The 24,523-nt window shown below is 44.7% G+C and overlaps 1 pseudogene across 1 annotated transcript; it reads right to left on the bottom strand.

Annotated features, from left to right (window-relative positions):
- Window positions 1-21,556: 21,556 nt before the first annotated feature.
- Window positions 21,557-24,522, bottom strand: LOC139363455 (class I histocompatibility antigen, Gogo-B*0101 alpha chain-like; annotated as a pseudogene). The gene is made up of 6 exons (XR_011623865.1): window positions 24,436-24,522; window positions 24,037-24,306; window positions 23,521-23,796; window positions 22,669-22,944; window positions 22,448-22,564; window positions 21,557-22,010 (listed from the first exon to the last, which is right to left on the bottom strand). The product of XR_011623865.1 is annotated as a class I histocompatibility antigen, Gogo-B*0101 alpha chain-like (transcript).
- Between the last annotated feature and the right edge of the window lies 1 nt (window position 24,523).

Raw genomic sequence — 24,523 nt, 5'->3', positions numbered from 1 at the left:
TTTTCCAAAAGTATTGACTACTCCAAAGGCATACTTGGAGTCTGTATAGACTGTTCCTTCTTGATGTGCAGAAATTTTAAGGCCTGATTTTTTTTTTTTTTTTGAGATGGGGTTTCGCTCTGTCGCCCAGGTTGGAATGCAGTGGCACCATCTCGGTTCACTGCAAGCTCCACCTCCCAGGTTCACGCCATTCTCCTGCCTCAGCCTCCAGAGTAGCTGGGACTACAGGCGCCCGCCACCACGCCTGGCTAATTTTTTTGTTTGTATTTTTAGGAGAGACAGAGTTTCACCGTGTTAGCCAGGATTGTCTTGATCTCCTGACCTCATCATCCGCCCACCTCAGCCTCCCAAAGTGCTGGGATTACAGGCGTGAGCCACTGCGACTGGCCTAAGGCCCGATTTAATGTGAACAACTCACATGTTTGTGCAGACCAGTCGTTTGGTAACCTTTCAGACTCCCTTTCTGTGAGGGTATCTCCATCTATCATTGAATACTCGTTATGCCTTTTTCCTTTGATTACTTGGGAGAAACCATCTACAAACACGTGTTTCCCAGTCTGAAAGGATGTTTCATTTAGATCAGGTCTCACTTTTGTTTGATAACTAATTAAATCTAAACATCTGTGTTCTGGGCAAAGATCAGGGGTCTGTGGGTTGGGGTTTCCTGTTAAGAAGGCAGCTGGATTAATTGAGTCATCAGTGGTTAAGGTTAGATCATCTCTTTCTAACAAGGTGGCTTCGTACTTAAAAATTCTTGAATCAGTAAGCCACCTTCCCGTCTTCTGATTGAGAATTGTTCTCACTTGGTGAGGAGAACTAGTGATATGATTTCTCCAAAGGTTAATTTTTTGCTCTCTTCTCTGAGCAAGGCTGTTGCTGCCACTGATTGGACACACGGGGGCCATCCATGGGCTACTGGGTCAAGAATTTTTGACAGGAAGGCTATGGGTTGCCAATGGCCTCCATGTGTTTGAGTAAGTACCCCTAAGGCTACTTCATTACCTACATTAACAAAAAGATGAAAGAGCATTTCTAAAGAGGGTAAGGCTAGAACATGGGCTGTCACTAGTAACTCTTTTAATTTTTTTGTCTGCTGTATTTCTGGTAAAAACCATATAAGGGGGTCCAATTCATCCTGTGTAAGTTCTTTTATATAGAGGTTTGGTTACTAAAGCATGAGTCTATCCATAAGCAACAATACCCTACTAACCCTAAAAACTTTCTAAGTTCCTTCTTCGTCTCAGGCAGAGGTAAGGATATGATGCCTTCAATCCATTCAAATCCAATTCTCCATTTTCCCTTACTGATTAAGTGCCCTAAGTACTTGACTTCAGGTTCTACAAACCAAAGTTTGCTTTTTTGACACTTGTAATCCCTCCAGTTGTAAATTATTTAAAAAACCAATGAAAATCCTTCTTTTTGTCTATCCTCCCCTGAAATAAGCATATTATCCATGTATTGGAGCAGGCATATATATGGCAGTCTGTAAAACTTTTCTATGATCTGTTGTAGTATTTGTCCAAATGAATTTGGAGATTCTGTAAATCCCTGGGGAAAACTGTCAATCAATACTGTTATTTTCTACTGGAGTGAGGGTCCTCCCATTTAAAGGCAAACAGGTCTTGGCTATCTTCTGTTAGTGGGCAAGCCCAGAAGGCATCCTTTAGATCTATTACTGTGAGCCACTCATGGTTGTATGGAATTTTACTAACAATAGTATAAGGATTAGGAACAACAGGGTGAGTTGTTTGAACTGTTTGGTTAATAGATCGAAGATCTTGCACTAGCTGATATGGCCCATCTGGCTTTTTCACAGGTGGTATGGGAGTGTTATAAGGAGACAATGACTCTGGGTTCAATGACTCTGTCATGGAGAAGGCTTTCTATTATGGGTTTTAAATTGATCTTAGCTTCTAAGGGTATTGAATATTGTTTTCTTTTTACCTCTTCCCCCGGGTTTTTCAATTTAACTTGGATTGGGAAAATTCGTAATTTTCTTTGGTTTCCTTCCTTTGACCATACATCTGGATGGATGTGTCCCTCATTTAGAGTAGTAAACAAATTTAAGGAGGGGAGGAGTTTTCCTTGATTAACATAAAGACCTAGGTTTAATTTTAGCATTAAATCTCTTCCTGGTAGGTTTGTTCCTGCCTCCTGGATTAACAGAAGTTTAATATTTACTGAGTGGTTCTGATATTTAATGTTTGTTTCTTCTAAGACTTTTGCTTTAAACCCCTCTCCTTTTGCACAAGAAATAAAAACTTCTTGTGACCAAGTTACAGCAGGGGGAAGATAACAAACTGAGGAATGAGCAGCACCTGAGTCAATTAAAAAGGTGATATTCTCAGGTTTGGGTCCCACCTCTACATTTATCAGGCGCACTTGGTGGGACTCGAGGTAAAAAGAATAGAGCCCCTGGCCCCCCATTCCTCCTGAAAGATCGTAAGTCGGGTGATTTCCTTTTCTTTTTTCCATTCAGGACATTCTATTATAAAGTGACCTTCCTTCCCACACTTGAAGCATTTCTTTTGCCCTATTCCTCTTTTTGTTCCCTTGTACCCTGGTTTGATTTCTTTACCTCTGTTATAGGGTCTGGCAGTTGGGTACCTAGAAGATTTACCAGCGACAGTTCTTTGAGCTGCCTGTTGGGGAGTTCCCTGCTGTAAGGACAGCAGAATCTTTGCTTTGTGCTTTTGCTTTTCTTCATCCATTTGTACATACAACATTTGGGCCACCCCTAAGAGTGTCCCTGTGGGATGGTCCTTCAAATTTTCTATCTTTCGTAATTTCTTGGTAATGTCTGGCCAGCTATTTGTGACAAAGTGAAGCTTTAACATTCCTCGTCCAAGTGGGTCTCCTCCATCCAAACCAGCATATTTCCTCATGTGTTCCTTAAGCCTATTAAAACATTCCATAGGCCCCTCATCCTTTTTTTGCTGTATGTTAAAAGCTTTGGTCATATTCTGGCTGCGGGGTACTGATTCTCTAATTCCTTTTATTATCATTTCTTGTAGGTCTCTCATATTCCTCCTATGAGCTATGTTGTTATTATCCCACTGGGGATCTTGAGCAGGAAATTTCTGTTTGACTGCAGGGACGTTTTGACCGGGAGGATGCTCATGCTCCCAAATGGTCATAGCAGCCCTATGCATCCTGCTCCTTTCTTCCCCTGAAAAAAGGATGCCTATGATGGACATTAACTCAGCCCCAGTATACAACTGAGGTCCTAAAAATTGATCAATTTGATCTTCCACTCCATAGGGATGGTCTAAGAGTGGCTTAAGTTCCTTCTTCAAGCTTTGGACTTCTGAACTGGTCAGGGAGCACTTACAAAGCCAATGCCCCCTCCTCCTAGAGGCATTTCCCTCAATGGGAAGAGGTTTGTAGCCAAACCCCTAGAGGAAGGGGGAAAAAGGAAGTCTTGGATATCCTTTTTACATTGTTCTAACTCACGTTGAAGTCTTCCTGAGGGAGGGCATTCAAGCTGGTAATGAGTCCAAGAATCACAGTTATAAAGAGGGAGAAAAAATCTGAGTAGGGGAAAGGTCTGGGACTGTTATATGTACTGGAGGGGGAGGTGGGGGATGTTGGTCTACTGGGTGGGGGGAAGAAGGTTTGGTGGGGGAAGATGGTCTAAGGGGTCCCACGTATTGGCGGGGTTCTTGGAGTAAGGGGTATTAATTTCATGAGAAGTAGTTTCTGGCTTGTCTCCTTTAGTTTTTAGATGACAAAGGAGGATGGGCCCTTGCTGCTAACACAGGACATAATGTATTTTCTTCTGGGAAACAGGACTCTTATCATTTACATATTCTATTAAAAGCTGACAAGTTCAATCCTCATTTGACCAGAATTTTGGCCAGAAAACTAAGGGCTTTAGAATAGGTTCCTTGGTCCAAATGAAACAATATACTTTATCATCTGTTGCTTTTTCTTACGTTTAGTCCTCTTGTATCCTTCCAATATTTTAACATGAGTCCTAAAGGACTATCAGAGGTGATTTCACTGTCTGCCTTTTCCTTTTTACCTTCTATCTTACTCAGGATATTTCCCATGTTGAATACTGGTTAGGCTCAGTCCCTCAAACTAGAGACAGTCTCACCTATCCTTCCTTGGAGGTTTAATCCCTACCCTGGAGATTCCTTGCACTCTTCTGCTTTTGCTTCATCCACTCTGATTGCTTTCCCAGAGGAAATTAGGCTGCCCTTAGCATCAGCAGGACTATATAAACCCCAAGATCAGGATCCCTACAAGAGGGCCACCATAAGCTGTAAGAGGTGCCCACGGAACCACAGATTGGACTCACTCAGTCTGCACTGCAGTAGTGCTTGTTACTTTTCATGCCCTTTAACCTCCAGAATATCTTGACCACCAAGGAAATACTGTTGCCCTTGTGACCTTTTTTTTTTACCTTGGTCTGTGCACAGAGTTACCTGGTCGTCATGGTACTTGCAGGCCTTCTCCTTCCACATTGCTGAGAGCCTGGATTTATTCGTCACTATGGGTAGTCCCAATCCCCTGTCCCTGGGGCCACTGTAGTGGAGCAGTGGGGTGCACTTCCCCTAGATGGGGTGACCAAAGACCCCTTACCAAAAGAGAATGGGAATCCTGGATGAGCCTCCAGAAAATTGTTAGAAATAAAGCTTGGAGTCACAAAGAAAACGAACACTTGAACAAAGGATTTCTCAGCAAGGCAATTGTTACTTCTGCAGAAGGGTGCTACCCATAAGCCTGAGTGCCACAAGACCACCCAGAACAAAGGAAAGCAGGGTTTTTATGCCTAACGCACGTTGTTTCTACTATTGTGTCCTGTCTCCATTGGCTGGAACTGGACCACACAATCTAAGCTGATCCCAGTTGGCTAAAAACTTAAACTTTCCCAAATAAGATAAAGGCCCAATGGGGAGCAAAGGAAAAGAGGGGGTTGTTTATAGGAAACCAGGAAGACAATAATATTTCCAAATAAGGAAAGAGCATAGGCTGCAAGCTGGGTCACGTCTGGTCATGTCCTGGCAGATCCAGGCAGACTAGGGAACAAAGGAGTTAGGCCTTTGTTCAAGTACAAGAACATAGATTGTGTTTATTTCTTTACCGTATGTAACAACTACTTGGGGGCACAATAAGGAGTCATTGGTAAAATAGAAGATTTGTTAGTATGAAGAGCGAGGGAAACTTAAAGAAAGCTTTTAAGAGGAACTATCTTCTTAACACTTACCATTCTAAACCAAAAAGGAAAACTTTGAAGAGGAACTTTTATTCTTAACAAATTTTCTCTCTTTTTTTTCTAGGTTTGTTTAGCTAGCGGTTTGTCAATTTTCTTTATGTTTTTGAAGAACAAAATTTTCATTTTGTTGATCATTAACATGGTTTTTAAAAGCTTTTATTTAGTTCTACTATGCTCTTTATTATTTCTTTTCTGCTAATTTTGGATGAGTTTTTTTCTTGTTTTTCTAGTTACTTAAGGTTCATTGTCATATTGTTAATTTGTAAAGTTTCTACTTTTCTTAGGTAGGTATTTATTGCTATAAATATCCCTTTTAGCCCTGTTTAACTGTATCCCACAAGTTTTGGTATGTTGTGTTTCCATTTTCATGTGTTTCAAGAAACTTTTTGATTTACATCTTAATTTCTCTATTTACTCAATGATTATTCAGGAGTACGTTGTTTAATTTTCATGTATTGGTCTAGTTGCCAACATTTCTCTTGGTGTATAGTTCTAGTTTTATTCCATTGTGGCCAGAGAAGATATTTAATATGATTTCAATTTTTGAAAATTTATTGAGACTTGTTTTGTGGCTTAACAAAGGCTCTCTCCTAGAAAATGTTCCCTGTGTTCATGAAAAGAGTGTGTATTCCATAGTGTTAGATAGAATGCTCTGTAAATATCTGTTAGCTTTATTTGGTGTAAAATTCAGCTTAAATTCAATGTTTCTTTCTTGATTTTCTGTGTAGATGATCTGTCTCATGCTGAGGTTGGGATGTTGAAGTCCCCTTTCTCTTATTGTGTTGGAGTCTATCTCTCTTGTTAGATATAGTAATATTTGTTTTATGAATCTAGGTGCTCCAGTGTTTAGTGAATATGTATTTAGAATTGTTCTATTCTCTTCTTGGATGGATCTCTTTATGATTATGTGATGAACTTCCTTATTTCTTAAAATTTCCTCTTGCCTTACAGTTTATTTTGTCTGCTAAAAGTATAGCTACTCCTGCTTACTTTTGGTTTCCATTTGCATAGATATCCTCTTGGTATTCTTTTACCTTCTGTGTCTATGGATTGTCATGAGGTAGTATTACCAGTAAGTTTTTTTGTAAGCAGAATATACTTAGATCATGTTTTCTACCCATTCAGCCATTCTAAATCTTATAAGTAGATAATTTAATCTGTTTACATTCCAGATTTTTATTAATATGTGAGGCTTTGTGCCGGAAGACCAGCTCTGTCGGGGAGACTCTAGCCCAGTGGCACTAGAGGAATTAAAGACATGCACACAGAAATATAGAGGTGTGAAGTGGGAAATCAGGAGTGTTACAGCCTTCCGAGCAGACAGCCTTGAACTGAGATTTACCCACATATTTATTAACTCAAGCCAGTGATAAGCATTGTTTCTATAGATTATAAATTAACTAAAAGCATTCCTTACGGGAAACAAAGGGATGGGCCAAAATAAAGGGATGTGTTTGGCTAGTTATCTGCAGCAGGAGCATGTCCTTAAGGCACAGATCGCTCATGCTATTGTTTATGGTTTAAGAATGACTTTAAGCAGTTTTCCGCCCTGGGTGGGCCAGGTATTCTTTGCCCTCATTCCGGTAAACCCACAACCTTCCAGCATGGGCGTCATGGCCATCATGAACATGTCACAGTGCTGCGAGATTTTGTTTATGGCTAGTTTTGGGGCCAGTTTATGGCCAGATTTTGGGGGGCCTGTTCCCAACAGCTATGTTCCTGTCACATTGTTGTTTTCTGGCTGTTTTATATGTCCTGTGTTACCGTCTTTTTCTCTTGTTGCTTGTCATTATGGTTTGGTAGATTTCTGTAGTAGGACCATTTGAGACCTTTCTCTTCCTCTTTTCTGTGATTGCTTTACCAGTGAGTTTTATACTTGTGTATGTTTTCATGGTGATAATGAGGAAATGTTGAAAATGTTGTCCTTTCAATTGCAGGTTTAGGACTTTCTTGAGCATTTCCTGTAGGCCCTGTCTAGTGGTCATGAAGCCTTTCAGCATTTGCTTGTCTTGGAAAGATAATTTCTTTTTCAATTATGAAGAATAATTATGCTTGGTTTATTACTCTTGGCTTGGCAGTTCTTTTCTTTCAGGACTTTGATTATACTATCCTATTCTCTTCTGGCCTGTAAGATTTCTGCTAAGAAATCTGCTGTTAGAGCTGGGCATGGTGGCTCCAACCTGTAATCACAGCACTTGGGGAGGCTGAGGTGGGCAGATCATGAGGTCAAGAGATCGAGACCATCCTGGCCAACATGGTGAAATCCCGTCTCTACTAAAAATACACACACACACCAAATTAGCTGGGTCTGGTGGCGTGTGCCTGTCATCCCTGTTACTTGGGAGGCTGAGGCAACAGAATCACCTGAACCCAGTAGGCGGAGGTTACAGTGAACTGAGATTGCGCCACTGCACTCCAGCCTGGCAACATAGCAAGACTCTGTCTTAAAAAACAAAAACAAAAACGAAAACAAAACAAAAAAGAAAAAAAAAAAAAAAAACTGCTGTTAGTCTAATGGGGTTTCCTTTATAGGTGACTAAACGCTTTTTTCTTGCTATTTTTAGGATTTGCATTTTACCTTAGACTATAGAAAGTCTGATGACATGCCATGGAGAAGAATTTTTTGCATTGTATTTTTCTCAGAATTGTTGAACATTTTGTATCTGAATGTCTAAATCACTTGCTAGAGTTGGGAATTATTCATCTATTCTTTCATTAAATAGGTTTTCTAATCTGTTCTTTGTCTCTTTTCTCTTGAGGATACCAATAATTTGAATATTTTGTTGTTTATATTGTATCAAATGTCACAAAGTCTTTGCTCATTATTTTTTTTGTGTGTTTTTGTCTTATTGAATTATTTCACAACGTGTATCTTCAAGTTTTGGAATTCTTCCTTCTGCCTGACCTAGTATGTTGTTGAAGCTTTCAAATGTATTTGGAATTTCATGTCATGAATTCTTTAATTCCAGAATTTCTGTTTTTTTTTTTTTAATTTATATCTTTTGTAAACTTCTTATTCATATCCTGAATTATTTTTATGTTTTCTCTGTATTTTTTTCAGAATTCTTTTGTATCTCACTGAACTTATGTAAAATAAATGTTTTGAATCCTTTATCTGAAATCTTGAAAATTTCTTTTTGATTAAGATCTATTGTGTTCCTTTGGGGCTTTTCTTTTCTTTTTTGCTTTTTCATGTTTCTGTGTCCTAATGTTAATATTTTTACATCTGATATAACAGTCAGTTCTTCCTATTTTTGTACTTCTTTTTTTTTTTTTTTGAGACGGAGTCTCGCTCTGTCACCCAGGCTAGAGTGCAGTGGCTGGATCTCAGCTCACTGCAAGCTCCGCCTCCCGGGTTTACGCCATTCTCCTGCCTCAGCCTCCCGAGTAGCTGGGACTACAGGCGCCTGCCACCTCACCTGGCTAGTTTTTTGTATTTTTTTTTTAGTAGAGATGGGGTTTCACCGGGTTGGCCAGGATGGTCTCGATCTCCTGACCTCGTGATCTGCCCGTCTCAGCCTCCCAAAGTGCTAGGATTACAGGCTTGAGCCACCACACCCAGCCAGTTCTTCCTATTTTTGAATTTTGTTTCATAGTGGAGAACTTTATCTGAAGATGAGTCTGTGGTGTTGGTTGCGGGAGGTACTTTGGATTTGATTCTGGGTGTAGTATGTAGTAGAGTACCATGGTCTCTGTGTAATTTCTTTGGCTGTAGACAGTGTTAACGGTATCTGTGATTTCTTCTGTGCATTAGGGTGTGGTTATTAGTGAGGCTGTGGTGAAAATGTGCTGGGGACTGGGATGCCACATGAAACAGTCTTCAGGGTCCAGTGGTGGCAGTGGTGTGCTGAGTGTTCCTATCTTTGTGCCCCAAGGTGGTGTATACTGGCATTTTTGTTGGTGGTTACTGGTGGGCTGATTCCTGGGCCTCCGGGTGGCTTGCTTGGATGCCAGTAGTGGCAGTGGTTGACTGGGTGGGTGGGTGGGGTCTTTGGCTCCTGGGAAGCTAGCTTGGCAGTGGCAATGATGGGCTGATTCTGTGGGTCCCAAGCAGTGTGCATTGTTAGCGGCAGCTGTGATAGGCTGGGTGGGATGCCCATAAGTGGTGTTTGCAGGTAGGTGACAGCTAAGGTGATTGCACCCAACCACAGGTACCCAGGAGGAGTGCACAGGTGCCCAAGGTGGTGGATTGGGTTGAGGAATTCCCAGGCCCCAGGGCTGTGTTCTCTGTCTCAGTGGGAGGGCTCAATGAAGCTGTTTCTTCATCATTAAATGCTGTGCCAACTAGTCCCTTAATTTTCTTTTTGCCTAGAGGACTGAAACATTTATTATAGTTTAGTTCTGCTGGTTATTTTTTCACTCCCTATATGTCTAAAATTCATTTGTTTGTTTGTTTTTGAGACAGAGTCTGACTCTATTGCCCAGGCTGGAGTGCAATGGTGTGATCTTGGCTCACTGCAACCTCCACCTCCCATGTTCAAGTGATTCTCCTGCCTCAACCTCCTGAGTAACTGGGATTACAGGTGCGTGCCACTATGCCTAGCTAATTTTTGTATTTTTAGTAGAGACGAGGTTTCACCATGTTGGTCAGGCTGGCCTTGAACTCCTGACTTTGTGATCAGGCCACCTTGGCCTCCCAAAGTGTTGGGATGATGGGCATGAGCCACTGCGCCTGGCCTAAAATCTCTTTGTTTTTTGATAGATATATTCAAAGTGTGTTAGCTTAATTTAATCATTACACATGGTATACATATATCAATACATCAAACAATATCTCACAAACGTATTATAATTTGTCAATTAAAATTATACATATCTATTTGAAAAAGGTATTGTTTTCTGGGAATAGAATCTAGTTTCACAGCATTTTCCTTTAAGGACTCTAAAGATGTTGCTCATCTGTCTCCTCATCTGCATTGTTTCCAGTGAAATAACTGCTGTCATGTTTATTATTATTCTTATTTTTTTTACTTTCTGCTTTTTTAATTTTCTCTTCTTCTGTGGTTTTCAACAAATATTAACAAATACATGTTTTTTGTTGTTGTTGTTGTTGTTGTTTTACCCAGAAATATAGAGTGAACTTGAGAAACATTCTATAGGGAGGGCTTTTTGACTATTGGTTGTACATTTTTAGAAACAGTTGTTTGCTACTTGTTTTATTAGGTCACAGGCTAGTTTCCTCAGAGTATTCTTATATTGAAGAATGTCATAATTCATTTTATTGGTCATCCCTAAAACCATAAAAACCCTAGAAGAAAACCTAGGCAATACCATTCAGGCCATAGGCATGGGCAAGGCCTTCATGACTAAAACACCAAAAGCAATGGCAACAAAAGCCAAAATTGACAAATGGGATCTAATTAAACTAAAGAGCTTCTGCACTGCAAAAGAAACTACCGTCAGAGTGAACAGGTAACCTATAGAATGGGAGAAAATTTTTACAATCTACTCATCTGACAAAGGGCTAATATCCAGAATCTACAAAGAACTTAAACAAATTTACAAGAAAAAATAAATGGGGGCAGTGGGGAGGGATAACATTAGGAGATATACCTAATGTAAACGACGGGTTAACGGGTGCAGCACACCAACATGGCACATGTATACATATGTAACAAACCTGCACGATGTGAACATGTACCCTAGAACTTAAAGTATAATAATAAAAAAAAATTGGTCATCTTGGCTAAAGCATGGTGCCTCGATAGGTGGTCAAGCATTATTCTGGATGATTTGTGAGGATGTTTGTTGGATGAGATTAACATATAAATAGCTAGACTTTGAATAAAGTAGATTGATGTCTATCATGTGGGTGGGCTTCATTCAATTCATTGAAGGTGTAAATTAAAAATATACTGTCCTTCCTTGAGCAAGATGGAACTCTGTAGCAGACAGCGCTGGGATTTGAACTGCAGTATCAGTCAGCTGACTCACAAACAGCTGGGTGGTTTGTGTACAGCATTTGCAAGATGAATGGACAGCATCCTGTTTGGAAGTCCACCTCTTTGATCACTTCTCGGCCTTTTGGCTAAAATCAAGTGTGGAAGTCCACCCCTTTGATCAAAGAAGGTAAAAACAGAGGAGCTCTTGTAGACTTAATTGCATAGTGTTTTCTTAGCAGTGGTGGAAGAATTGAACAGTGATAAAGTTCCTACGTTTTCGTTTTTACTGACTTACAGGGAGTGACTAATGGCCTGGCTGTATAATTAATCAGGAGAGCAATGGGAAAGTTACCTATGAAAAGAATGCCTATATGAGGCAAGTCCTATGAAAATTGCTATGGTAATTTGAGGGGTTCATTAATGTAAGATCTGTTGGTTCCTGATATAGATTGGATGTTGTTCTTGTGCAGATCTCATGTCAAGATGTGATCCCCAGCATTATAGGTGGGGCCTGGAGGGAGGGAGGTGGTTGGATCATGAGGTCAGTTTCTCATGAATCCTTTAGTACCATTCCCTCAGAATAACTCCCTTCCAGGTTTAAAAGGTGATTGAAATCAACAAGAATTTATCTCTAAGTGTTTGCCAGGTGCACCTGAAATTCCAGCTATGAGAGCCGCTGAGGCAGAAGGATATCTTGAGTCCAATCTTGAGTTAGATTTTAGCCTGAGCAACATTTGAGGCCAGCCAGGGAAACATAACAAGACCACATCTCAAAAACAACAAAAAATCCACATTTGTTTGTGGTGATCACATGAGTCCGTGAGATGAGTATACATTGGGATTGTAGCAATGCAGAGATAGGTGGAATCAAGATATATTCCTCTTGCATTCCACACATCACAGGCACAAAATACACATAAGAAGGGCTTTCTTTAATAAAAAAAGAGAGATAGCATATGGCTATGTAGCAGATTCTTTTATGGGAAGGCCTTGAAACTACATAGCTGGCAAGTTAGACTGATACCATTAGCCCCAGGAAGCAGCAAATGGGTGTTGACAGGAATAGACCTTCACCCTGGAGTGGGCTTTGTTCAGCTGGTGGTAGGTGTGTCACCAAACTAAACTGGGGTCCACTCACCTGGGGCAGTAAAAGCAAACATCCACACTGAGACTGTAGTGGGAGAAAGGAGGGCGTTTATGTGCAGGGCGCCAAACAAGGAGAATCGGGCAACTCACGCTTAAGACCCAAACTTTTTGATGGCTCACAAGCAAGGATTTTTAAAGGCAGGGGCAAATTTTGGGAAAGCAGAGTTACAGGCAACATCATAAATCAATGCCTAGAAGTGATACACTGCTTCGGCCTTAAAAGGTGGAAAATCCTGATGAGGGAGCTTACAGGTCTTAGGTAGATTTAAAGATTCTCTGATTTGTGATAGATAAAGAAACAAAGCTTCCTTACACAGCTTCCTTACACAGCTGGGGACAGTAGAGAGGAATGTCCAGTACTGGTTTGTGGGCTTGACTCTCCAGGCCTCTGAGGAATAAATTTAGAACAAAGAACGGCGGTCAGAGTTCAGTCCTCAGTTTCCCCTTTATAAGGTCTCACTGTCAGTGGATCTATTAGGTGGGAATCTATGTTTCTGAAAAACAACTCAGGGACATATGTTAAGATGTTATTTTTAGTTTCTATAGAGAATCAAACATCTTGTGACTCTAACTTTGCTGGCTATTGTTTTAAGCGATCATTACCTTCTTGTTTATAAGGTCACTCACTTGCTTTTTCGGGCTGGCTAGGTGCCTGGAATTTCTCTTGAAGGAACTGAAGGTTTTTCCTTATTTCCAGGTTAGGAGGCCATGGCAGGCTTCTAAGAGAGGTTCCTCCTTTATCTCAGATGCAAATGCTCGGAGTGCTACAAAGAACTTGAATGGGAGGTACTGCGACTATGTGGACCACTGAGTCATATTTCTTTACACCGGAAAACGCACCGGCTCAAAATGTCCAACAATGGTCAGAGAGACATCCTCCTCAAAGGAAGAGTTCCATAGAGAATTACAATAGCCATTTGAAACATTGGGTATATAAAGCAAGAGTGGGGAAACAAGCACGAAGGGTGGCTTATACACCTTCATGAGTGTGCTCACACTTGACATGAGAGTATCTTCTCTTTTCCTGGTGGATCAGGGGAAGGTGCTGGTGTGATCTACATATATTCCTTCCCATGGTGGGAGGACACTGGAATAATGACTGTAATTCACCTCAACTTGCATTTCTCATCCCTAATGCAGTGGTCCCAGGACTAGGGATGCAAATAGAGTCCAGAAACAGGAATTATTCCTAAGCAAGAAACTGTAAATATATTTTATGTCCTTTATGTAATAATTCCTAGGGGCCTGTAGAAGAAGGTTGTACCTTCACTGCATCTGGCAAAGTTGGGGCTAACACTGAATGCAGCTGTATTGCCTGGGGTCAGATAACCACCCAGTTCTCTACCTGCATAACCCTCCCCTCTATGAACTGGAATGGATGACGGGAGACACTTGCTAGAACAGTATTGGTCCCTGCAGTCTAACCCAGCACAGCAGCAGAACCTAGTGTTCCTTCCAAAATTATAAATGTTTAGTATAAATGAAGAGAAGGACAAATAGTAGCTGAGGGTAAATGAATGAACACATGGGTTATGTAATGAGGAAAATCCAATGTTACATGAACTACTCAAAAGAGGTGTAAGCAAGAAATGATATTGTCTCTTAGCTCGATTTCACCAAATGCCTGAAAGGGTGCAGCCATATGTTGCTGAGGCTATTCCTATTTTTGGACTGCACTGGGATAATTGCTAATGACCAAAGAGGATTCTGGTAATGTGCCAGGATCTTTTCACTGTTATGATTCTTCTGGCATAGGAGATCTGTGATTGGCCAGGCACAGTGGCTCACGCTTATAATTCCATCAGTTTGGGAGGTAATGGTAGGAACATTCTTTAAGGCCAGGAGTTTGAGATCAGCCTGGGCAAAATAGTGAGACCCATTCCTATAACATATTTAAAAATTAGTTGGACATGGTGGTGTGCACCTGGAATGCTATCTACTCAGGAGGCTGAGGCAGAAGGATCACTTGAGTTCAGGAATTCGAGGTTACAGTGAGCTATGATTGTGCCACTGCATTCTACCCTGAGCAACAGAGCAAGAGATTATCTCTGAAATAAAATAATAAATATTATAAAAAGAGATAATATGGTCAAAACCAGGGTGTGATCTGTGGTCCAATAAAAATATTTGGTCTATGTCCCTGTTTCCTGACAACCATGTTCTAAAACATTTGCAATCTCCTCAGTGATAAACATGACTTCAATATGGCAATGAGATGACTGTGGGGCGAGGGGCTCCTAGATAGCTTCAGAATGGGGGCTGGTTGCCAGAAACACGAAGCTGTGATTAGAGGATTGGAACTTTTAGCCCCATCCCTAAAGTCTGGGAAGGAAAGAGTGGCTCGAGGTTGAGTTCAGTCACACAATGGCCGGTGATTTAATTAATCTTGCCAAACAATGAAATTTACATAGAAACCTCTAGAGATTGGGTTTCGGAGAGCTTCCCAATTGGTGAGCACATCTGTGTGTCCATGTGTGGGGAGGATGGTGAACTCCATCTCCACGGGGACAGAGGCTCCTGTGCTCAGAGCCCTTCCAGACCCCACCCTGTGCACCTCTTCATCTGGCTGCTCATTTGTATCCTTTATAACTGCTATGGTTTGAATGTTTCCCCAAAAAACCTTCTGTTGGATATTTCATACCAAGTGCAACATTTTAAAGAAAGGGGACCTTTGAGAGGTGATTGGACCATCAGAGCTCTGCCTTCATTAATGGATTAAGGCTCATCATAAAAGGACCTGAGGCTGTGAGTTTGACCTCCTTTTCCCCCTACCTCTCACCCTCTCTTGTCCTTTTGTTTTCTACCAGATACAGTCTCTTGATCTGAGAATTCCCATCCTCCACACCATGAATGAAACAAATTTCTGTTTGTTATAAGTGATCCAGTCTCAGGTGTTCTGCTATAGTGGCATAATTTAAACCAGGGGTCCCTAACCCCCGGGCTGTGGACTGGTACAAGTTTCTGGCCTGGTAGGAACCAGACCGCACAGCAGGAGGTGATCGGTGGGCGAGAGAGCATGAGCATGACCACCAGAGTTCCGCCTCCTGTCAGATCAGTGGCGGAACTAGATTCTCATAGAAGCACGAACCCTATTGTGAGCTCTGCATGCGAGAGATCTAGGTTGCAGGCTCCTTATGAAACACTAATGCCTGATCATCTGAGGTGCAACAGTTTCATCCAAAACCATTTCCCTCTGCCTTCCGCCACCTCCACTGGTCCATGGAAAAACTGTCTTCCATGAAACCGGTCCCGGGTGCCAAAAAGGTGGGGATTTAAGCTACAACAATAAAAAAAACTGTAATACTGAGTGTGAAAGGAAAATAAAATGTCAGGACTCCAAATTCCCTATACCAAAGGGAAAAGTTAAGTTTGGAGACTGAGTGATGGAAAAACTGCCTTTCTTTTGTTCCTAAACAAATAACTGCAAAGATAGAAGACCCCATATCTCCCCAGGTGGCCTCCCTCACAAACTGCTCACAAGATAATTCCTTGTGGGCCCCAACATCTTTACTCTAAAACGGAGTTTTGTTGAATTTCCCCCAACAATGTAAATTAACAGCTTATCTTCACAGGTACAGGACAAACACAAGACTAGACATCATCCCTTCAGCCACATGGTGACTTTTCTACCCAACATTTACTTTATCTTATGTAAAATGCAGATTTACTGAGCACAAGATGAATGCATAGTTGACTATTTTTTTCCTCTCCTGGCTGGTCTTTCCCCTATAAATATTGAAGTCCTCAAAACCCTGTTAGGAAAAAGCATGGGCCACAGATGCTACAATGATTTGTGTCTCTGTTTCCAAGGTGCATCTTCAGCTCGGCAAAATAAACTTCTAAACTGACTGAGACCTGTCTCAGACGTTTTTTGGTTTACATGACTATAGCAACCTCCTGAGTTCTTTGAGTTAGTTTAAGAATTCTCAAACCTTGGGAGGTGAGAGACCCCAACTTTGCAGTCATGATAGACAGAAGTGCAGGTAACCTGGGACCCGATACTTGGGACTTGCATCTGAAGTGAGGACAGTCTTGTGGGACTGAGCCCTTAAACCTGTGGAGCCCGAGGTGAACTCCAGGTAGTTAGTGTCAGAATTGAGTCGAACTCTAGGACTTCTAGCTGCTGTTGGAGAATCAGAAAGTTATTTGGGTGGAGGAAAACTCCATCACTGTCCCACAGAGAGAAACTTAGAGTAAGAGCAAGCAAGTACACCTCTATCTTTTTGGTCCCAGAGGAAAAGATAAACAAAATGTAAGCATTTATTTCATGTCCCTAATCTACTAAACACAGGTTGCTACCAGCTGTTCATTGTCCAGACGTGGAGTGGTCCTACCTCTAACCTAGAAGTTAGGATTTCTTAGGCCTTTGAGGGTGTCACATAAAAACTAATAAATGTTAGAGATTCTCTCCCCAGAAATATTTCCACACACAAGAAAATATAAATATTAATATAAAACATCAGTGTGGACCCAGATCCTCTGAGATCTTACAAACCTGGGTGTTTTAATCCTAGTAAGAGACAATGCTGAGGGGAGATGTTTGAATAAATATTTCATCATCACACAATGCCACTCCAATAATCTAGACTATAAACTGGGATAGACAAAAACTTGATGTAATAATCTATCCTTAAGGGAATGGGTGGAAATATGTTATTTATTAGTCACCGGTTCATTCAGTCACTCTGCATGCCTACCAGATAACAGATAAAGTTCTCGTCCTGGATCACTGCTCCAATAATTAAAATTTGTCACTTTTCCCCACCCCTTACACTTCTGAACCCTCTTACTACACCAGAATTCCACACTGTCAATGAAAAGAGTCAAACTCGGTAACATATTTGGAGAGATTTATTGTGAGCCAAAAGTGAGTGACCACAGCCCATGACGCAGTCCTCAGGAGACCTTGAGAACGTGTGGTCAAGGTAGTTGGGGCACAGGTTGGTTTTATACATTTTAGGAACATATGAGACATCAATCAAATACTTTTAAGCTATACATTGTTTCGGTCCAGAAAGTTGGAAAAATTTGAAGCAGGCAAGGGTTGCGGGGTAGTGCTTCTGGGTTACAAGTAGATTTTTAATTTTTCTGATTGGCAATTTGTTGAGTTACTATCAATAGAAAGGAATGTCTGGGTTATGATAAGAGGTTGTGGAGTCCAAAATTTTCTCATGCAGATGATTCCTCCAGGTACCAGGCTTCAGAGAGAATAGATCGTAAATGTTTCTGATCAGATTGAAGGTCTGTGTTGGTGGTAAATGCTGGTCAGCTTTTCCTGAATTCCAAAAGGGAAGAGGGCATAGTGAGGCATGTTCAACACCTGCTTCCCATAGTGGCCTCAGCCAGTCTTTCAGGTTAACTTTTGAGCACTCTGGCTGAGGGTGTCAATTGAGATGGTTAGGAAGGGGTGGCTTTGATGTTATTTTTGGTTTACAACATGCAAGATGTTGAGAGGAAACAGACACCACCTCCCTCCCTGGAAGAGGACAATACTCCAGTCACCCCTGCAGTTGATCATGGACATGCGTCTTAAGCTCCACCAGTCTGATGACCACCTGCTGAAGAGGTGTCGTTGTCCTAGGTAAATACTAAGGGTTTGTCATCTCAAGCCAAGAAGATTAAGGCCACTGACACATGAGGAGTGAGTTTAGGAGCAAAGGGTTTAATAGGCAAAAGAAAGACAAAGGGGAACAACTCTGTTCTTGTGAGAGAGAGGGGCACCCAAAAGGGAATTCTGGCCTGGTATGGGAGTGCATCGGATTTTACAGGCAGGCTTGAGGAGATGGTGTCTGATTTATGTAGGGTACATAGATTGGTTGGACCAGATGTGATATTTCCATAGTGCAAGTGGAAGGCTGTTCACCCCACCCTCATCCTATTATGCAAATAGACTTGCCACTTGGCCGGCGCCATGTTGTCTGCCCCTTATTGTAAGGAAGGAGCCTGGCAAAGAGAAGGGAAGATGGAGTCAGCATTGTTAACATGCCCAGTCCCAGGTGTCCGATTCCTATTGGCACAGCTGCCAGCATTCACCTGTGCAAGCTTCCAGCTTACTTGTCTATGTCTGAAGCTTGATATTACAGGCTGCACCCTGATAGAAAAGAAAATAATTTGGAGCCTGCTTTTCATTAAAAGCCTTCTGTACCCTCTTTCACTCCTATATCACTGCCAGACTCTGAGCCAGAATGCGGTGACAGAGAGGCTGGGACTGTGCAGAACACATTTTAGTAAAAAGGGCTGAGTGACAGTAGTGATGTCCAGTTTCCAGGTGCAGCAGTGACGTCTGTCCTGGCCTCAGGGTCCAGTGTCCAGCACCAGGTGTCAGAGGTGTGAGCAGTGGCGTCTGTGCTCAGCAGCAGGGGCAGTTGTTCCTAGGAGGGACCTGATCCAGGGTGGGCTGTGGATTCTGTTCCTGGATGTGTAGGTTCCAACCTGCTTCTGTGGCCTTCCCCACAATAAAACTAGCCCCCAATACCAGATATATGACTTTATGTGTACATTACAGAAATTTGTTTTCCATAGTTTGCTCCAAGAAGTGAGTGGGAAATGAGTCTGTGGGCGGGTGTCAGAGAGCCCCATTCAGAGGTGTTCCTTGTGTGAGAGCCACATCCTGAATTGTCTACCTGGCCTCTACCCCACTGTGGAGAGAACAACAGGGAATGTCACATCTCATAACTGATGATACACATCCTCCCTTTTCTTTCTGTGAGAAAAATCCTCTTTTAAACAGGATTTGAAAACCCACCCCACCCACCCACCCTGGGCACTCTCTGATCACTGATCTCAGTGGTTCCTGATCTAGTTGAGCAACAGGATTGCTGGCGCAGATTAGAAAATACTCGGGCCACTTCCCAGAACACCTGTCTCAGAGTTTTATGCTCAAGACCAAGGAATCCTTTATATAACAAGCCCTAGAGGTGAGGCTGTTGCTCAGGCATGTGGGATCCTGGTGTTCTTGATCTGGAGACCAGCAACATGAGCTCCAGCCTTTTCATACATCAAGAATCTCTTGCTCTACTCCAGACTTCCTGGATCTCAGCACCACATCCAGGTGATCCCTGTTCACACAGAAGTTCCTTGTCTAAGTGTCCTCTAGATGTGGGGTCAGAACCGTGCAGTCTGCTCTGCGTGTGGTCTGATCACATCCCTTAGAATTGGAGGTGTAGGGTTCAGTCCTTGCCCTCATTATTTTCCACAGTCAATCACTGCCTTGGGTGCCCTCATCCATGCTTGAGGTTTTAAGTATCGTTTATATGGTGTGACCTCCTAAATCTATTTCTCCTGCCCAGTCTATTTCTCCTTTCCTCTAAACTCCAGAGTTGTCTGTCCAAATTCCACCCCAGCTCCCTCACCTGCATTCCTAGTAGACATCTCCACTGAGTGCCTGTGATGCCCCCTCCTCAGTATGTTCCTGCCAGAGTCTCCCCATCTCCACTGACAGCAGCTCCACCCTTCCTTCTACTCACTCTTTTTACAACTATGGGTGTCCTTAATTCGTCTTTCTCACACCACAGATACAATCCATTGGCAAATGCTGTGAGTCCATCTTCAAATGCATCCAGAATCCCCTCACGTCCCACTCTTTCCCCTTCTCATGCCCTAGTCAAGGTCACCGACATCTCCAGTCTGGAATACTGTACTCGCTTCCTACTGTTTTCCCTTCTGCCTCCCTCGTCCCTCAGCTCTCAATTCTGTTGTCAGCACAGCAGTCAGAGATCCTTTTAAAAGAGAAGTTATATCATGGCCCTCTTCTGCTCAAAACTGTCCTCTGACTCTTCATCCCACTCAGAGCAAAGGTCAGATCCAACCCCATTTTCCTCAAGCCCACCTGCTCTGGCCGCACCTCTGACCTCACCTCAGTTTCTCTCTGTCCAGCCCTCCTGGCCTCCTTGCTCTTCTGGGAACACAGACACCTTCCTGCCATAGTGCATTTGGACTGGAGGTTCCTCTGCCTGGAAATAACTTCCCCAGACATCCTCATGTCCCTCAAATCCTTCCTCAAAGGTCACCTTTGCAACAAGACACACACTGGCCATCCAGCACAATAGCCACCTTCCCTGTCCCCACTGCCCACATCCTGGATCACCTGCCTCACAGCACTTACCACTTTCTAGAACTTTCCTGCCTTAATCTGGTTATAGTGTATCTATCGTCTGCCTCTTCCCACTGGAACATAGGCTACAAAAGGCCAGAGATTTTTCTGATTTTACTTCAATGGTGTTCCCCAGATGCAGAACAATTCTGTCCTATGTCTGGCCAATGACAAAGGTCAGTTGAATGAATGATCACTATAGAGCACCTCCCTATTCTAAAGACAGTATCTTTATTAACATAGCCTCAGGCCAAATGCCATTTTGTGGCAGCTACAGCACAAGGTCCCCTCACACTGAGATAGAGGCCACTTATGTTTTTCTCAGCAGTGCTGCTTGTGTGCCCTCCCTCCCCCATCCCTCTTTCTACAGCAACGCCCCCCGCACCCCCCACCCCAGCACACTGCAACTCATAACCAGGTTCTCTGTTCAGGAAATAACAGTCCTTGATGATGGGTCCAATTTCAGAGACAAATAAGTCTAAATTAGACTCTGCTTTATAGATTCATGAGTTGGGGTTGGATTCAGCACCAAGATCACTAGAACCAGGGCAGGGAGAGAGGGCAGGAGAGCAGAGCAGAACAGAAGCTCTAGAAGCAGGGCAGGAGGTGAATGGCTCTGAAAATTTGTCTCAGAATGCAGAGACCCCCGTGTGCAGGGGCCGCCCTGGGAGATGTCTGAGCCTCTGTGGTCACAGTTCCCACTGGACAAGTTTCCACTGAAGGGACAAGGACGACGGATCAGTGAAGGTGACCCAGCTGAGGACTGACCACATAAAGCCCACGAAGAACTGAACAGCAACTAGGCACAGGCCCAGTCCACACTGGGCTACTCACAGCCTTCTCCACCCCCCACCTGCAACAGACTCAGCACAGGGAACATGTAGATTCTGGAAGGTTCTCAGGTCTTTATTTGCTCTCTCAGATTCTAGGATTTGACTTATTTAATTAATCCATCAACCTCTCATAGCAAATATTTGAGAAAACAAATTTATATTCAGATTCTTATTTTCAGTAGGGAAGTAAGAAGTTGCAGCTCAGTGCACATAAAGTTGAGACTGAGATGGAGACATCCAGCCCCACCTCTCTGGAACAGGAAAGATGACTGGGGAGGAAACACTGGTCAGCGTGGGAACAGGGGACATGGTGGACACGGGGCTGGGCTGTCTCTCCACCTCCTCACATTATGCTAACAGGGACGCAGACACATTCAGATGCCTTGCAGAAAGAGATGCCAGAGTGTCTTGAAGTCACAAAAGGGAGATGTGAAGAAATCCTGCATCTCAGTCCCACACAAGACAATTGTCTCAGGCTACAGAAAACAACAGTCATGAACAAATTCAAGTCAGTCATGGTAAGTGATGACACTCTGAACAGCCACCACACACTCGAAACGTCACAATCAAAGAATCTCCATTACGCAGGCCTTTCCCCTCTGCCCCACCCCCCACCCCCCCAGCCTACTCTAGACCCCAAGAATCTCAGCTTTTCAAGCCGTGAGAGACACAGCAGAGCCCTGGGCACTGTCGCTGACTGGGGTAGAATAAAAACAGGACCTGGTCAGAGCCCGCAGGAGACATGGGACAGGAGGAATTATGGGGTTCGTGAGCTCCTCCACACTCCCACCCCCACCACTTACACGCAGCCTGAGAGTAGCTCCCTCCTTTTCCACCTGTGGGAAGAAAATGTCCTGTGAGGGGACTGGGAGGAAGCAGGGCCATAAGATCTTAGAGGAACCTCCTTTGGACCCAAGAGAAATTTCCAGAATGATGACTACAGACCCAGGGCAGGATCAGGAAACAGGAGGAAAGCAGGTGTGTGTCCTGGACCAACTCCCCTCCTAAGGTCTGTCCTTAGCAGGGACCTTCCCCTGATTCATGAATGCTGGAATCAGGACCCCAATACCATAATCATCAAGGTGATACATCCGTCCTTCATTGTCACATGTGCTACACAAAAGAGTAAGTGCTGGCACACAGGGTTCCAGGCTGGGTTAGCCCCTGTGTGGATGCTGCTTCCCAGTAATGAGGCAGTGGACACTTCTACCTGGGGCTTGAAATCCCCAATGGGACAAGAAAACCCAGACCCCACCCCTCACCCCTTCCCTACCTGAGCTCTTCCTCCTCCACATCACAGCAGCGACCACAGCTCCGGTGACCACAACTGCTAGGACAGCCAGGCCAGCAACAATGCCCACAATGGGGATGGTGGACTGGGAAGATGGCTCTGGGAAAGGAGGGGAAGATGAGGGGCCCTGACCCTGCTGAAGGGCTCCAGAAGGGCTCCTGCTTTCCCTGAGAAGAGACATGACCCCTCATCCCCCTCCTTACCCCATCTCAGGGTGAGGGGCTCCGGCAGCCCCTCGTGCTGCACATGGCACGTGTATCTCTGCTCTTCTCCAGAAGGCACCACCACAGCTCCCCACTTCTGGAAGGTTCCATCTCCTCCTGGCCTGGTCTCCACAAGCTCGGTGTCCTGAGTTTGCTCCTCCCCATCCCGCTGCCAGGTCAGTGTGATCTCCGCAGGGTAGAAGCCCAGGGCCCAGCACCTTAGGATGGCCTCATGGTCAGAGACGGGATGGTGGGTCACATGTGTCTTTGGGGGATCTGATGGGAAGAGTCAGAAAATTCAGGGGCTTTGCATCTCTCATGGGACACTCCAGCAGCACCCATGTGACCACCCTGAGAATGAACAGGACACCTGGGGTGAGGAAGGGAGCACAGAAGCCAGACACCAGACTGGACACAGGCCACCTGGGATAATCTCCTATTCCTTGGAGAGTTCTAGACTCTGAGGGAGGAACAGGGACTTCTGGTCCTGACCTGAGTGGAGGCCGAGGGACTCAGAAAAGCTGGAATCAGACCTTCAAACACATTGAGTGTGAGGCAGAGAACAAGGCCTGAGAGAAAAGTTCACGGTGCCCAAGGCTGCTGCAGGGTTCAAAGGAGACCCCTGATCAGTATTCTGGGGACTGTCTTCCCCTCCATGTCCTCAGAGACGTCATCCCTTAATTGTCCTAGAGAGCAGAGGGGGCCCTCAGAGGAAATTAGGAAAACTCATGCCATTCTCCATTCAAGGGAGGGCGACATTCTAGCGCTGATCCCATTTTCCTCCCCTCTTCATGGGAGGCCATCCCGGGCGATCTAGAGGTGATGGGGAAGGCTCCCCAGTGCCCCTGGTACCCGCGCGCTGCAGCGTCTCCTTTGCGTTCTCCAGGTGTCTGCGGAGCCACTCCACGCACGTCCCCTCCAGGTAGGCTCTCACCCTCTCCGCGTCACCGGCCGCCTCCAGCTTGCGCTGGGTGTTCTGAGCCGCCGTGTCTGCCGCGGTCCAGGAGCGCAGGTCCTCGCTCAGGGCGATGTAATCCCTGCCGTCGTAGGCGGACTGGTAATACCCGCGGAGGAGGCGCCCGTCGGGTCCCAGGTCGCAGCCGTACATCGTCTGGAGGGTGTGAGACCCTGGCCCCGCCCCCGCGGTCAGCCCCGCCCACCGAGCCCCGCCCCGCCCTGACCAACCCGCGGGAATTTTGGCCTCAACTGAAAATGAAACCCGGTAAAGGCGCCTGGGGCTCTCCCCGGTGGAGGGTCTGGGCGGGCCCCGCGGCCTCGGCTCGGATCTCGGACCCGGAGACTCGGGGCGACCCGTCCGTGGGGGATGGGGAGGGGTCGTGACCTGCGCCCCGGGCCGGGGCCACTCACCGGCCTCGCTCTGGTTGTAGTAGCCGCGCAGGGTCCGCAGGCACCCTCGAAAATTCTGTGCGGCCTCCTTGGCTCTCCGTGTTTCCTCTTCCCAATACTCCGGCCCCTCCTGGTTCATCCACGGCGCCCGCGGCTCCATCCTCGGACTCTCGGCGTCACTGTCGAACCGCACGAACTGCGTGTCGTCCACGTAGCCGACTTCGAGATACCGGGGCTCCCCGCGGCCGGGCCGGGACAGGGCGGTGCTGAAATACCTCATGGAGTGCGAGCCTGGGGGCGAGGAGAGGCTGAGACCCGCCCGACCCTCCTCCCCGCGCGGCTCCCCGGGCCCTGCGCCCCCGCCTGCGGTCCCCTCGCTCCTCCCCGCAGAGGCCATTTTCCTCCCGACCCCGCACTCACCGGCCCAGGTCTCAGTCAGGGTCAGGGCCCCCGAGAGCAGCAGGAGCAGGGTTCGGGGCGCCATGACCGCATCTCGGCGTCTGAGGAG

The sequence above is a fragment of the Macaca nemestrina genome, chromosome 5 (assembly GCF_043159975.1).
Source record: "Macaca nemestrina isolate mMacNem1 chromosome 5, mMacNem.hap1, whole genome shotgun sequence".
NCBI classification, from domain to species: domain Eukaryota; kingdom Metazoa; phylum Chordata; class Mammalia; order Primates; family Cercopithecidae; genus Macaca; species Macaca nemestrina.
Note: the sequence above shows the minus strand (reverse complement) of the source record. Positions and strands in the feature narration are given on the sequence as shown.